A 15,952-nucleotide genomic window follows, 5' to 3' on the forward strand; every position below is an offset into this window, starting at 1 on the left:
CATCAGCAGAATGGTTCAGTCGAACGTAAGCATCGTCATATTGTTGAAGCTGGTCTTACTCTTTTGGCCCATGCATCTGTTCCGTTTCGGTTTTGGAGTGATGCTTTCACCACTGCATGCTTTCTCATCAACCGTACTCCTACTCGTGTTTTAAACATGAAGACTCCCATTGAGGTTCTCCTTAATGAACAACCTGGTTATACCTTTCTCAAGGTATTTGGGTGTGCTTGCTGGCCACATCTTCGTCCATATAACAAGCGCAAGCTTGAGTTTCGTTCTAAGAAGTGTGTTTTTCTTGGCTATAGCTCTCTTCATAAAGGTTACAAATGTCTTCATGTTCCCACTAATCGTGTCTATATATCTCAGGACGTCGTGTTTGATGAGCATGTTTTTCCCTTTGCCAACCTTCCTGTGTCCACTGTCGAACCACCATCCCTGCATTCATCCTCTGTTGCTTCTGACCAATTTGATGATGTTGCATACTCTCCTTTGCTGTTACCTAACCATGGTGCAGGAACCGGACGTGGAGCTCGTTTGGAGCTGTTGGAGGATTCACCATCATCATCGTCGTCTTCTGGTGGGCACGTCGATCGCCCTATGTTGCATGACATTGATTCGCGTGCCCATGCATGGTCACCCGACGAGCCCGTCGCGCCGAGCATCTCCACTGCTCGGTCCGTTTCGCCAGCGGCCGCCGAGTCGCCCGCGGCTCGGCCCGTCACGCCGTCTTCGCCCGCGGCTCGGGTCCTCACGTCGCCTTCATCAGCGGATCGGCCCGCGACACCGGCCGCGCCACGGCCCACTATGCCGAGCTCGCCATCGGCCCGGTCTGTGATGCCGGAGTCGCCAGCTGCTTCGTCTGCTCTGCCGATTTCGCCGGTGGGTCGGCCTTCTTCGCCAACCGAGTCCGAGGCTACCGTGACTGGCTCCTCGTCACCGGCTGACTCGTCAACGTCGCCGTCCTCCAGCCCGTTGCAGGCTGCTCCGTCGACCTCGGTGGTTCCTGTGTCCCGACCACATACACGCAGTCGCAGTGGCATTTTCAAACCTAAGGAACGTAAGGATGGTACGGTTGCTTGGTTGGCTGCTTGTTTGGCTGCTGCTGTTGCGGATCCATCTTCTGAGCCTCGCTCATATCAGGCTGCCCTGCGCATTCCACATTGGCGAGAGGCTATGGAGCAGGAGTTTCATGCTCTTCTTCGTAACAAGACATGGACTCTCGTTCCTCCACCACCACGGGTAAATGTTATTGACTCAAAATGGGTATTCAAAGTGAAGAAGCATTCGGATGGATCTATTGAGCGTTACAAAGCGCAACTTGTTGCTCGCGGTTTTCGGCAGCATCATGGTCTTGACTATGAGGACACCTTCAGTCCTGTCGTCAAGCCTACCACTATTCAGCTTCTTCTCTCCATTGCTGTTTCTCGTGGTTGGTCACTTCGTCAACTTGATGTGCAGAATGCTTTTCTACATGGATTTTTGGAGGAAGAGGTTTATATGAAACAACCGCCTGGTTTCTCTGATCCTGATCGTCCTGACTATATCTGTCGTCTTTCCAAAGCACTATATGGTTTGAAGCAAGCTCCTCGTGCCTGGCATGCCCGCCTTGCCTCTGCCCTTCGTGCTCATGGGTTTGTGCCATCTACTGCTGACACTTCGTTATTTCTTCTACAGAAGCCAGAAGTCACTATGTATCTTTTGGTATATGTCGACGATATTATCCTTGTCAGCTCTTCTCAGTATGCTGCTGATGCTCTTGTCTGCTCTCTTGGTGCTGATTTTGCGGTCAAAGATCTTGGGAAGCTTCACTACTTTCTTGGAGTTGAGGTCACTTCTCGTGCTACTGGTCTTGTCCTTACGCAGAAGAAGTACTCCTTGGAGTTGTTACAGAGAGCTGGCATGCTGAAGTGCAAACCGACCACCACACCCATGTCGTCTACCGACAAGATAACAGCTGTTGATGGTGAGCTTTTGTCTCCTGCGGATGCCACAGAGTACAGGTGCATTGTTGGTGGACTTCAGTACTTGACGATCACGAGACCAGATATCTCTTATGCTGTTAACAGGGTTTGTCAGTATCTTCAGGCTCCCAGAGATACTCATTGGGCTGCTGTTAAACACATTCTTCGTTATGTTCAGTTCACCCTGACATTTGGTATGCATATTCGGCCGACTTCCTCTCGGGTCCTTTCGGCCTTCTCTGATGCAGATTGGGCTGGTAGCCCAGATGACAGGCGATCCACGGGGGGTTATGCAGTATTCTTTGGCTCTAATTTGATCGCCTGGAGTGCTCGGAAACAGGCTACTGTGTCACGTAGCAGTACTGAAGCTGAGTACAAGGCTGTGGCTAATGCTACTGCAGAGATTATTTGGGTGCAGTCTTTGCTTCAGGAGTTGGGTTTGTCTCAACCAAAACCTCCTATTCTTTGGTGTGATAACATCGGTGCTACATACCTTTCTGCAAATCCAGTATTTCATGCCCGAATGAAACACATTAAAGTTGACTATCACTTTGTACGGGAACGTGTATCACAGAAGCAACTCCAGATCAAGTTTATCTCATCTAAGGATCAACTTGCAGACATCTTCACTAAGCCTTTACCGCTGCCACAGTTTGAGGTTTGTAGGCGCAATCTTACCCTTCTCAGTTCTTTAGAAAGTGGCTAAGATTGAGGAAGGGTGTTAGACTATGTATAGCTTCTGTACCTATGTACGTATATGGTACATATTGTAACACAACCATTATATATAATGAGATAAGCCACCCCTAGAGGGTTGTGCTGGTTCCCCAAAACTTATTGTCTTACAAGACTACTTAATTAACACACAGTTCTTGAATTTAACCGCTCTAGCTCCTAACAATACCCACTTAAGTCAACAAACCAGAATCTTGAAAAAGAATTGATTCATGCCTTTCATGCTTCACAAATGATTCATGTTGGACTACTGAAAACTGAACCGCACTGTACAATCCCTCCTTACCCAATCCCAATTTTTCAAAAGTATGAGTATTATCACTATCAATTGGTATTCATACTGCAAGATCATGAAGTGAGTAAAGCATGTGCAACAGTGACGTACATCCTGTGAAAAGGCAATTACTTTTCAACTCTTACATAATCTGTCCATGCTATAAAAGCAGTGAACACAATGTGCGCACTTGAACTATCAATTCATGAGATACAACAATAAAGTAATAAAAATGCTGATATTGTCCACATAATTTCAGAACAATGAACAATAAATATGCATGAACAGAACTGTGATGATAGTATTGTTCTCAAAGACATGCCTATCCATAAAACTCGCAGGTTTGGCACGACAATGTATAAAGGTTTGCAGTACAAGAAGTAGCTTTCAATCAAGACATGGTTGGCATCTCCAGGCAATCCATGTGCTATCAAGATGATTCGCTTAAAGCACACATAAAATGGACGCATCACTAGATGGAATTTTCCATTAATCATGAGTATCAGAAACTAACTAATATCTGCTCTTAAAGCACACATAAATTTAAGTTCAGTTAGGAGGAACAACATCTGTTCGGTTGCAATGTGGTAGACTAGGGTTCCTACCGGCTCTACTCCATAGGTTATACGGGCAGAACAGCGAGGGTTGGGGGCGAGGGCGGCGGCTCCGGCGTGTTGGCGCCGTCGCGAGGGAGAAGAAGGGCGGCGGCGGCTAGGGCAAGGTGCGGCTAGGGTTTCCGGCTCCTCTGGAGCCGGGCAATATGATAGAACTATCTTTATTGCTTGATCTCAAACGATGTCTTACAACTAGTATTTATAACTTTAGCCTAAGATAACCTGCCTAAAATAACTTGTCTAAGATAACTTGTGGGTCAAGCCCCTAATACTAATGCCCGGTGGGCCTTTTTCGGGTATAGACCAAACCGGTCATAACACAATGAAACCTAGCAGATTGAAGTGATGGACCTAAAAATAGATGCAATCCAAGAAATGGACCGACCAGATTGAGGGCGTTCTTGATCATAAACTTGGTGCTCTTCAAGAAAACAAAATAGTAATTCAGATTTTCACCTGAAAGGACCTAAAAATAGATGCAATCCTAGCCCATCTCTCAACTCAGCGAAGATTTGCATCTCCAGAAGATTGGCCATGAACAATGCATTTAGCTGGTCGTATGCGTCCACACGTGCCTCCTAGACGGACAAGCTCCACTACCTGCTGGTACAAATTAAACTGTCTGTAAGAGAAAGGATTTGATACTGTGCTAGATGTGCAGGTAGTCGTCGCGAGCATCCCTTGTCTATCTTTTCACTAAATGTTTCGCTGGCATCTGTTTCACCTGGATAAAGTCTAGAAGGTTGTTCAAATTAGAATTCTCCTCGGTATATATAGGACATGGAAAAAATGTCAAATTGAATCAGTACCGTACCTTCAGAACGTGACTGTGGAGAAGGCCATATGAGCAAATTGGTCACATTTGCAACCGAACCCTTCCCCGCCATCAAGCATCGTCACCTTGTAGGATACCTTGCACCACTTTTCCCTCCGCCCCGCCTATGTGTGTATCACAATATATAACCTGTTCTTCTCCAACTCTTCAACTTGGTATACCGCACATCTGTATAGGATATGTCTGAACTGATCGAACATAGCTCGAATGTAAATCTTCGAAGAAAGTATGCTGCAACCAGCTGCCGCCATTGGTCCATGTAAGGTTTTTTATCCGCCTCTCCGTGTCCGCTTGGACCCGATAAGCAAAGTGCGGATTATTAGCTCCTAATTCGGTGAACACCTCCATCATCCTCGTGACATCTGTGCCTGCTCCCGACTCAGCTACCACACATGAACCTCAGTGTATGCTTAGTGAATGAAACTACTCATAATGTTGTATATTTTACCCAGGTTGATGGTGTTTTGCCAGAGTGCTTCATGAGATCCTTGATGTACACATCAATGTGCATGTGGAATCGCCAGTATATAGTTTCCCCACAATTCAGCAACATCAAACAATTGTGATTGTCTCTATCTTCTGCGATGTACCAGCCATTGCCCTGAGAGTTTAGCTACAGAATAAGAGCAGGGCCCTTCGAACGACACGAATGTGTGTTCCACACCCCCCGGCTTCACCTGCAATTTACCAGTGCAAACAATTAAACATTTTTATGTACTGCATAGAAATTATGTTCTGCTTACATCTCTACTACTAATAAACAATCAAACATTATCTTTTCTACGCGCACCCAAGCAAACGTCCGTGGACACATAACCACCACAGGATTAAGCCCAGACGACTCAATCTAACAGCTATCATTAATTTAATCGCGATCTGGTGTACGCTTAGCAATTTACCTAGGCTGACCGTACTCCACCAGGCTGAAAACCTCCGCGTCCGCAACCCTGCCATATATCACGCGACCAGAAAATAAAGGAATAAATTGATTCGCGTGATTTGTGGCCTGCATGCAGCAGCATTATCATGGATTGGTTCGGTCTACTCAGGTATTAATGATGAATTAAAAAGGATGATTACGTGCCAAGCAAGAAAAGGAAAGATTGGATAGAGAAAAGATATGATGAAGCGCATGGGGCACACACTAGGAAAGAGCGAGGCGGATGCATGTGATTAAGGGCTGATTAATTATGCGGACGGTTTGCATTTCTGGATCATCTGAGGATCACAAAAAGACTAATAAACCTGACTGGAGGAGTGCTAAAATTACAGGCCTGCTATTCATGTTACATTGTGAAAAAATCACGGATCTACTGTTCACGTCACTATTCGAGGAAAATGACACCTCTCAGCGCACGAGCGATAGGGTTTCGCCGCCGCCGCCGTCCCTTGTGCTGCTCCGCCCGCTGCATCTCCTCCCCGCGCGACTCTCTGGCCCTCCAGGCCTCCATGTCTACTCCCTCCGTCCGGGTGTATAAGTCATTCACGTAGTTCTAGGTCATCAATTTGAGGAATTAAATATGTGTTATATGTCATGAAAAGTATACCACTAGATTTCCACACGGATGTAGTTTCTAAATATATATTTTTTGTCACATATAATACATATTTAGATAGTTAAATTATCGACCTAGAACTACGCGAATGACTTATACACCGGGACGAAGGTAGTACCTTTCTTTGCCCTTGCTCGCCGTCTCCTATCCTAGGTCATGGTTCTTCCCCGATGTATCGATGTCGTTGGCTGTCGATTCTGCCGTTTCGTTCCTGCTGTTTGTGGGTAGGTGCTCCTCCCCTCGCCGGCGGGCGGCCTCCATCGTCAATCATCTGTTAGTGCTGGTGATCAGCTGCATGCATCCAATGGAGAAGGGACGGCGCAACCATTCATGTTCTGGAACACGCGTAGCAATAATCCACCCCAAAACCAGTCGAATACGAATGCAACCTCTAGGTACATTTTCTCTGTCTCTCTCTAATATTTTTCTCTCTCGCACAGTGACATATTTACACCTTCGGTCCTTTCTTGCTGCTAATCTTCTTTCCGAGGCGAGCGGCCACGCAATATGAGACTCAGTTGAACGATGAACATTGTCAGAAGCGTTTGATTTTCTTTGTGCATTTGGTGGCTGGATACAAATTTGATATTATTACCAAACTAAGTTTATTGTTTGCTTGCAGTTTACGTATTGGATTTGCCATGCAAAACATTCTATCTTGGCAACATTTTTTTGCGGGAATAGGCAACATCTTTTTGTTCAAGATGTACGTGGGTGTTTTCTACCGTTTTCCACTTCCCTATATGAAATATGTTGCATACATCATCCCTAGCAGGCTTAGGCAGAGAGCAACGTATATCTCTACTGTGATCAATAAAGAGTACAGCAGCCCAAGAATATTACCCTTTTTTGAAACGCAGGTATCAGCTCATTGACCGCATCTTAATATTTTGTACCTCCTCTTTCACTGCTATCGAATATTTAGATTGTCATTAACTAATGCCCATACCATCTTAAGCTATGAGCAGACTCACCCAGGTGATTATTTCCTATCTGCTCTTGCCTATTCATTATCTATACTTTTGAAAAATCTAAGTTATTTTTTTCTCTCATGCAGTAAGTTTTTGACTTGTTGAAGACAGAAGGTATAGCAGCTCTAAGCCTGATGTAGTACTGGCGTCTAATGGGGCATTAACAAGCTGTGTATAAAAACTAATTTTCTTTCTTGGTGTCAGCTCTGAGAGGGACGAGCATCAAGTTGTGAACATTTTTATTTCAAAACTTTTTTTTGTTGGTCAGCTGTTTCCATAAAGAATTAGGCAATGTTGTTTTTCATGCATCAACTTATTTTAGTGGAGCTGAGCATTATGAGGATTTGTAAAGGCTTTGGGGTTGCTAATCTGAACAACCATTATGATAAATGGAATTATGTTCATTCATTTCTTTTTTGAGGAAACATGTGCTTTTATCATATAAAAGATCTACAATAAGCATCACTGCCCAGCCTCTGGATAGCTCGGCTATATCTGTTTGGGTTTGTCCCTACTAATTAATTGGATTAGCCCCTTTAGTCCATGTATTTGTATCATCCAGTGCAGCTAAGCATATCTAGCAAATGAGTGCGACTGGGTTATTGAAGGCAGCCGAAGAAGCACATCCACCTTACACCTCGGCTCCGACTGCCTTGGCTATCTTGTGAAGTATGGATTTGTATCCTTGTAAGACTTCTTTCTATATTGCTTTTCTTGGTTTGATTTTTGTGGTGTCCATCTTGCATGGTATCAGATGCAGCTAGGAAAAATAAATGTCGCTCCATGCTTGAAAACGCTGGCATCAAGAAGCTCAATTAGGATATAAAATAACATACTAATCAGTCGTGCGTTGCACGTGCATGCTTACTAGTACAGTGAAATTAGAACAAGACATAGCTGTACAAATTGCCCAAGTACTTTTTCCAACACTTCACCTACCCGTAATCCACATTTATAAGTTGCTGATGTTCACCATTTCATGACTAATTTGTACTCCCTCCGTTCCAAAATAGATGACCCAACTTTGTACTAATTTTGAAACGGAGGAAGTACAAATCAGTGCACTCACATCTGTACTCTAACGAAGAATATCATAGCTCTATGCAAGTACTGTTACGCCGATTTTCAGAGGCTCGGAGCCAGAAACTCATAATGTATTATTCGGATCAGAACTTGCCGATTGACATCTCCAACAGACCAACACCTGCGGCCAGCTCTCCCGCCTTGAGTCAACGCTCGTTTCTTCTTCATAGATCCACGGGTCTTCACTCAAGGCTGCGGCCGTCGCTTCATCCACTTCCCGCAGAGAGCCCACCGTCCCGAAAGCCAGCAGATCCATCGGCGCTACACTTCCATCCGCCTCCTCAGTCAAAGGGGATCTGGTGCAGATAGGATACAATCAGACAAAAATAAAGAAAGATCGAGGAACGACAAGTAGCGGATCAAAAATTCTTTTCACTATTATTACGGGCCGCGATAGGTTCCATCACTGGCAATGGAGCGCCGGTCTGATCAGTGATAACAAAATCGACGGAACACGTTAAAGATTTGGCGCATACCTTTGTATTGGTTGCATCACGAACTCCATGAGCCAGATCTCGGGATGCTCCTTCGCACGCCGGCAGGGATCAACTCCGACGGGGTAACGGTGGCCGGCATTCCGCCGTTTCCTGTTGCTTCGCCATTAAATGCGCCGCATCTCAAGACATGAACGACCCTCCCAGATAGCGAGCACATGTGCTCTCGTGTCCAGAAACACCGCGAAAGTGCTGTTCTGAGCACGAGCAGAGGTGTGCTCTTTATCTCCCTCATCCACTGGCATCCCGATCGCACAACCCACTGTATATGACGTTGTATAGTCGAACGTATTTCACATAGTTTAAGGATCCAGGCCCACCACTGTCGGGTCATAAATTTCACGGTCGCTGTCAACCATAAAGGTGTGCGGCATGGGCCATGGCTCAGCTCCATTCTTGACCAACGGCTTCACATCCTACAGAAAGGACTTAGACGAACCAAATAGTAGTAACATAAATGGAACAGTTAAAATCAATACGATGAAGTGTTTAAGCAACCTCTCTCTGCTGAACAAGGAATTGTTGGAAGCATCTTGGTTGGACAATGTAATTTGGGATCCTAGTGGACCTGAAAGATGACTAGATGCTTTTTGAGATTTTAGATGAGAAGAACGGAGATCACCTCTGTTCACATGCTCGTGTGATGATTGTTAGTCGACCAATGAAGACTGCAACAGTGAAAATTGTTGGCCATAACAACCAAGCAATTACATTGGATGCCCAATTCAACATTTCCAATGACATTTTTTATTCCAACAGGAAGATGTCACAACAAGCTAAATCTCATACTAAAAAGCTTTCTTCAATGGGCATAAAGGTGGTACATTTTGTTCCTGGCCAGAAGTTGCAGACCATGAAAGCCAAAGCTGAGCATGTACGAGTGTGTCATCCCTTGCCATAAAATTCCACATCTATTATTAGTTGATTACTCATCTTATTTTGGATTAATAAACTTGTATCTGATGAATCTTGCAATCTTTATATGCTTATTTCATCACTGTAATAATTATTGCATATGGGGTGACATGTTTTTTTTAAATGTGGGTGTCAGATCATTTCAAATAATACAACTGAAACAGCATGACATATCAGTTTGTCTCCAATTCTTCATCGATAATGTATAGTCAAGTGAGCGACCAGCAGTTCTGTTATCTTGGGGAAATTTCTGTAACAATGGATTTGGGCACGTTCTGTATTTGTATGCATACTAGCACACTGCCCGTGCCTTGCTACCGAGCTATTAAAAAGGAGAGATGTTAGGCCACGGACTTAGGAGATGATCAAAAGATGCGAAAATGCCTAGGAGCACCTGCAGGCTCACCACCCTGATATCTCTCCATTGAATAAGCATAGGGATTCGTGCCACTACATTAGACATCATGTATTCTTCAGTTTAGATTGACGTATGTTTTCTTTTAGGAGAGGTATAGGGTTTGTATTCTTCCAAACTTTTAATGATCTCTGACTAAGAATAAATGTATGGAGATGTAGGTGGCTGACTGACATCTGATAGCAGCCCTACATGCATGCGGATTTTATTGAGCCATGCGTTTTGAATTATATAACACATCTAATATTTATTTTCTACCAAGTTTTCAAACTGCAATATTATTTTTCATTTGACAATATCCTTTGCAAGATTATGTTTTTTTAGCTTTAAAATTGTAATATGGAATAAAAACATCAAGTTATGTGTCTTCTATAAAATTGAGAACCTCATCATATGACAATTAAAATAGTGGATTTCATTTTATTAGAATTTTAAATAAAGAGAGAATTCCAATATTCTAATTGCTTGGAAACTCATGGAATAAATTCCATGAAATTAAGTCTTCTTATTTTTATTTTTGTTAAACCCGAGAACTTCGTGATCATAATTCTAGACAAATTAATTATAGTAATTCCAAAACTTTTCCTTCTCTAAAAACTATGTTATTAGTCACATTGTCTGGTTTATCAATGCAGCGTAGTCGCATTTAATCGTTCATCTTCATGGCCCAGCAAAGATGAGTTAACGATAATTACAAACTATTTTGTTTTTATTTATTGAGTCGTGTCATATCTTTGAGCTCTAACACAACACGTTGATTACGTAGTACTAATAACTACTCTGACATATCTGTGCAGACAAAGGACATCACATGAACCTTTCTTGCATGCAAACGCGTGACATTAATTGAGAATATTGACTTTTGCTGCCCAATTTACTATGCTACCCCACCACGCTGCACAAATATACCATTAAGTGTCAACTATATTAAATGTCAAAGGACATGTACGCAGTGCTAACCTATACAACTTCGTCGTGTACTCACGCGTAAAAAATCAGTTTGGCTAAAGTGACACGAATCCCCAGGGGGCAAACGATAGGCCGTGATTTCGGAGGGCGTCGTCGCCGTGTGCTCTTAATCCACCCCCTCAAAAGATGTTAGTACCTTGCACGATTCACGATAAAAAAGAGAGCAAAAATACAGTAAGAGGGATGAGGTAGGCGTCGAAGAATTTGATGTGACCATAGTAGGTCCTTTGAAAGATTTATAGTGAGACAACATTTTGAATTTGGATACATGGGAGAATGGGCATTACAATTTGTTCACTCTCCTATGGTATGATATAAAACTTGAAAATTTTGTTGGGAAGAGAAACTAAAACCAAAATTATGATTTTGAGTTGGAGTCATATTTTTTGCAATTGTTATTTGTGTCTTCTACATGAGTGTTGGCTTCCCGTTAAAGTAGTAGTGTATTTGTTTATATGCCTCCTGGAAGTTTGCTACTCCCACATGTGAAGAGGAAGAGGAGTGTATTTTTTATTGTGAAGGTTGTGGCCCCAAAAGTGAACTCAACCAACTCCAACCTTTATAGGTAGGAAAATTATAATTATATAGTTTACCATTGTTTCACTAGACTTCTGGTTTCTGTAACCGTGCTTCTTATTGTACTGAACTCTATTTTTGTCTGTATTTGTATGCCATATATGTCTTACCATCGTCTTGGGGAAATATTTCTGTAACAATGGATTCTATTTGTGAGGCTTGGCTCCCAATGATAAACATGTTTACACTTGCTCTTAGCTGTATTTAGCAAGTCTACTTCTGGGGCTTTAGTTATCAACTTATCATGTGTAGCTCATCTACTGAACTCTATTCTTGTCTGCTCTTTGCTGACTTCATCCCTAATAAGTTTTATCAACTTTCATGCAGTAACGAAATTTCTATAGACCAAAAGCTAAGTGGTACCCCCATGAAATTAAACTTGCTGCTGAGTTGCAAGGAGCTGTTTGCAGTCGTGGGTCAATGATTGTTATAGTAATGACGTTGGCAGGAAAAGGAGTGAAACTTCTCATCAATGCAGAGGAAACTCCACTATCAGTAAAATCAAAAGGTTCCAAGAAATTAGGTTAGTACTCATTCATTATCCTGTTCTGTTCTGTTTATTTTTCTTAGTTTAGAAAGCCATCAATAGTTATTTTATGATACCTTAACTTTACTCCAAGCAGGATTTAGACCATCTGAAAAGATCAAATTGTTTGGTTCTGGAAAAGAACTCCAGGATGACATCTCCTTGTCCATGCAAAACGTGGGACCAAACCATGGTTTTCACTTTCAGTGAGATTTCACTGAAATTCACTGCATTTCATTAATTTCAGTAAACACTGAAATATTACGTTTCGGTCAAAATATTTCAGCAAATTCAGTAGTACACAGGAAATCAAATATATATATTTTTTGAAAATTTCAAATATTTAATTAAATTCAAATAAATATTTTGGCCTTTTGCCTGAAATGCAAACTGAAATAACTGAATTTCACTGAATTTCAGTGATTTCAGTTGGTGCTGAAATTTTGTTGAAACTGAAATTGAAAACCATGAACCGAACTCTGTTCTGCATGTTGTTGGCACTGAAGTACATCTATGGCCAAAAGCACAGAAGTTACCTCGAGAGGACAAGGCTCTACATCCTCCTGGGGCATTCAGGAAAAAAGCTGACTTGTCCGTTAAGGATGGACATGTATTTTTGATGGAGTAAGTGTAATCATAATATTTCTCTTCATACCACAGATGTAGTAATATTCACATATGCAAATTCTTGTATGTGAAAATCATATTGAAACTTTGGCCAAGAGTGGTGAACACGGTAGTACTATGTGCAAAAAGCTATTGATAATCTAAATGACCGTGCGTTGTACTTGTTGTTTTGAAATTTTGATCATGTATTTTTTTGTTCATTAATTAATGTGCCATGTGTTATTTATTGCTTTCGATGCAGATATTGTGAGGAGAGACCTTTACTGCTCGTAAATGCAGGAATGGGTGCTCGACTCTGTATGTAGTACCAGAAAACTTCACGCACTGATCAGACAGCTACATCCCTGCGAAGCAACAACGACGGACTGGGCACAGTGCTTGCTATTGAGCCTGCCGATAAATCTCCTTTCCTGGGAGATGTACGTTCTGGGTTCCATCAATCATGTCTTGAGACAAACATGTACAGAGCACCTGCATTTCCTCGTAAGTTGGCATCGACTGATTATCTTTTAGTTCGTTCACCGAAAGGGATGCTTTCTCTACGCCGCATTGACAAGCTATATGCTGTTGGCCAACAGGTAAGCTCCTGTACTGAAATACTCTATTCTATATCTGCAGGATGTTCATTATATTGTCACTTTTTTCTTTCTCTATTCGGAATTTTCACTTGGAAGGCAACTAGTTCTCGATTAGTTTGCTGGGGTTATTTGTTTATTTGTTGTGCTGCAAGTGTGTAATGCTGGAAAATCTTCAACTAAGTGTTATATATATAAAAAACACATGATGCATTTTTTAACGAAAAGGCAGGGCCACTGCTTTTTATTGCGAGTAGGAGAAATAAACAGTTACAAAAGCAAGATTAGAGGGGGGGGGGGATAAGTTTAGACATACAACAGAAGTACATCAGTCTGGCTCTAGGGGTCGCTCTACAAGAGCCATTGCACGCTTTCGTCCAGCATCTACCCAGTCCTTCGCTTCTAGGCTTCTAGCTAAATCTTCTGGAACACTTGTGTGGGGCGGCAAGAACTATTCTGAAGGTTCTATCATTTCTTTCTTTCCAGAGGTTCCACCATCCCAGTGCCAAAATTGATCTTCAAGATTTCGCTTTTTTCCTTTCCCATGGAAGAATTTGTATGATGCCACCAGCTTACAAGGGAATCATCATCGGTTGCTGCCCAATTAGAGCTCATATTCAGCTTGCAGAGTGTCAGGTGCCATACTTCCTTCGCATAAGGACAAGAAGCAAGTAGGTGGGCAGCACTTTCAGGTTCTTGTAGGCAAAGCACACACTGCGGGTTATGGGGCCATCCTCGCTTAGTAAGGTTGTCCGCCGTTAGACATCGATCTTGCGCAGCTAGCCAAACGAAAAACTGGCATTTGGGTGGGGCATCCGAGCTCCAGGCGAGCTTTGCAAATGATGGTTTAATGTTGGCAGTGAGAGTGGCAGCATAGGCCGAGCTGGAGGAGAACTGACCATCGCTAGTCCAGCGCCAGGTAAGTGAATTGTTAAATTATGATCTAAATTCTAGTACCGTATTGAACTAGACGTAGTACATACGGTGTGGGCCTTTGCGTTGGTACCGACGCGTACGAGTATGACTCGTTTACTTGTCCTATAAGGACTCTTATGTGTTGCCCCTCATATATACCCCATGTAGTCGCATCTCAGACGGTCTGTCGTCTCGTGCTTGTAATACTCCTCCTTATAGTGACTGCGCCTTCGTGCGTCCGTGGTTTTCTCCCGCAAAGGTTTCCACGTAAAAATCTCTGTGTCTCTTTGTCTCGTTTATTTCTCGTTATTATCTAGCAAGTGGTATACAGAGCTAAGTTGCAATATACGAGATTGAGACGAGAGTTAGGGTTAGCGTGCGCCGCCGCGTCGTGACCAGGCGATCCGGCTTCGGATCGATTTCCGCTGGACCGTCCGCTATACGAAGCCGAGACAGACAGGAGTGCACGTATTGTGCGCCTCGCGAGCCGTCAAATCCGCAAGACCGCTCTCGTTCCGCCGAGTTGCGGTTGCTGCTCGTTCAAGTTCCAAGGCGAAAGAGATCGGGCGAGTTGACGCTGCTGCCGTGCGGTGCCTCTAGTCCCGAGGGCATCCACGGGTGCTGCTGCTTCTACTTTTCACATCAAGACAAAGCTGGTCCATGGGTGGTACTAGTACTTGTGCTACAGTACAGATCTGATTGATCTCTAATTATTTCTCCTGTGAGGTCGTGCTAGTTAATTAGTACTAGCTCAGTTTTTTGTTCTCTGCCGTCAATTGCTACGGCCACCAGCGAACATCTATCAGGTGCTATTTTTTCAACTTCGTTTGATTCGCAATTTTAATTCTATCAAGAATTTTTCTACGGGTTTGTACTACTTTGTGTACACATATTTAACCGACTCATGACTTTCATGAAGTACGATCTTCCACTGCTGGACCGTGACACAAGGTTTATCCTATGGCAAGTCAAATTGCGGACGTTGTTGGCACAGTCCGACTATGATGAAGCACTATAGTTTTGGAAAACAAATGATTCAGGACTGGACTGATGAGGAGAAAAAAATTAATTGTAAGGCTTTGTCACAAATTCAACTCCATTTGCATAATAATATTTTGCAGGAAGTTTTGAGCGAGAAAACTACCGCCGCTCTATGGTTAAAGCTGGATACAACTAACCTTTTGGAAATAATGTCTAAAGATAGTGCTTCTTGTAAGTGCATCTAGTGCCACCCTTAGTCGGTTTTGGAGTATTGACGACAAACCTGGTTGTGGGACTAATGTGTGTGAGAATTGCAGGATAACACAGGTAGTCACTACAAAAAAAAGACACATCCGTGACATGTTGGGCTGAACGAATTTTTTTTCTGTCATACATATGACACTTCTATAGACCCAAAGTGGTCGGACCCTTCCCCGACCCTGCGCAAGCGGGAGCTACATGCACCGGGCTGCCCTTTTATACATTTGACACTTCTATGACGATAATTGTGACAAAACCCGGTATCATCATAGATGTGGTGGGCTCCTACTTCTATGACAAAAAATCATGACAGAAAATGGGCGTTTCGTCTTGGGCGGGCCGGAGATGCAGCTGCATGACATTCTTTGGGCCGTCCATGATGGAAAAAACCGTGGTAGAAGCGAGGGGGAGGAAAATTTCGGGGAGTTGCCGGTTACGGTGGGAGAGCGATGCGCGTTTCTCTCGTACAGGTACGCGCGTGTGTGCGAGGTGTTGGCTCTAACTGAACCCGAGCGAGGCGTTGGGCTCTAACTAAACCCGAGCGATTGCACTGCAGGCTACGCGTTACTGAACCCGAGCGATCGATCAATGGCTGTTAACTGAACCCGATGGAGCGATTTCTTCGCTACCGCTGCTAACTAAAGCCGATCGATGCTGCCTCTGGGATGA

This window comes from Triticum dicoccoides, chromosome 5B (assembly GCF_002162155.2).
Source record: "Triticum dicoccoides isolate Atlit2015 ecotype Zavitan chromosome 5B, WEW_v2.0, whole genome shotgun sequence".
In the NCBI taxonomy this organism is placed as follows: domain Eukaryota; kingdom Viridiplantae; phylum Streptophyta; class Magnoliopsida; order Poales; family Poaceae; genus Triticum; species Triticum dicoccoides.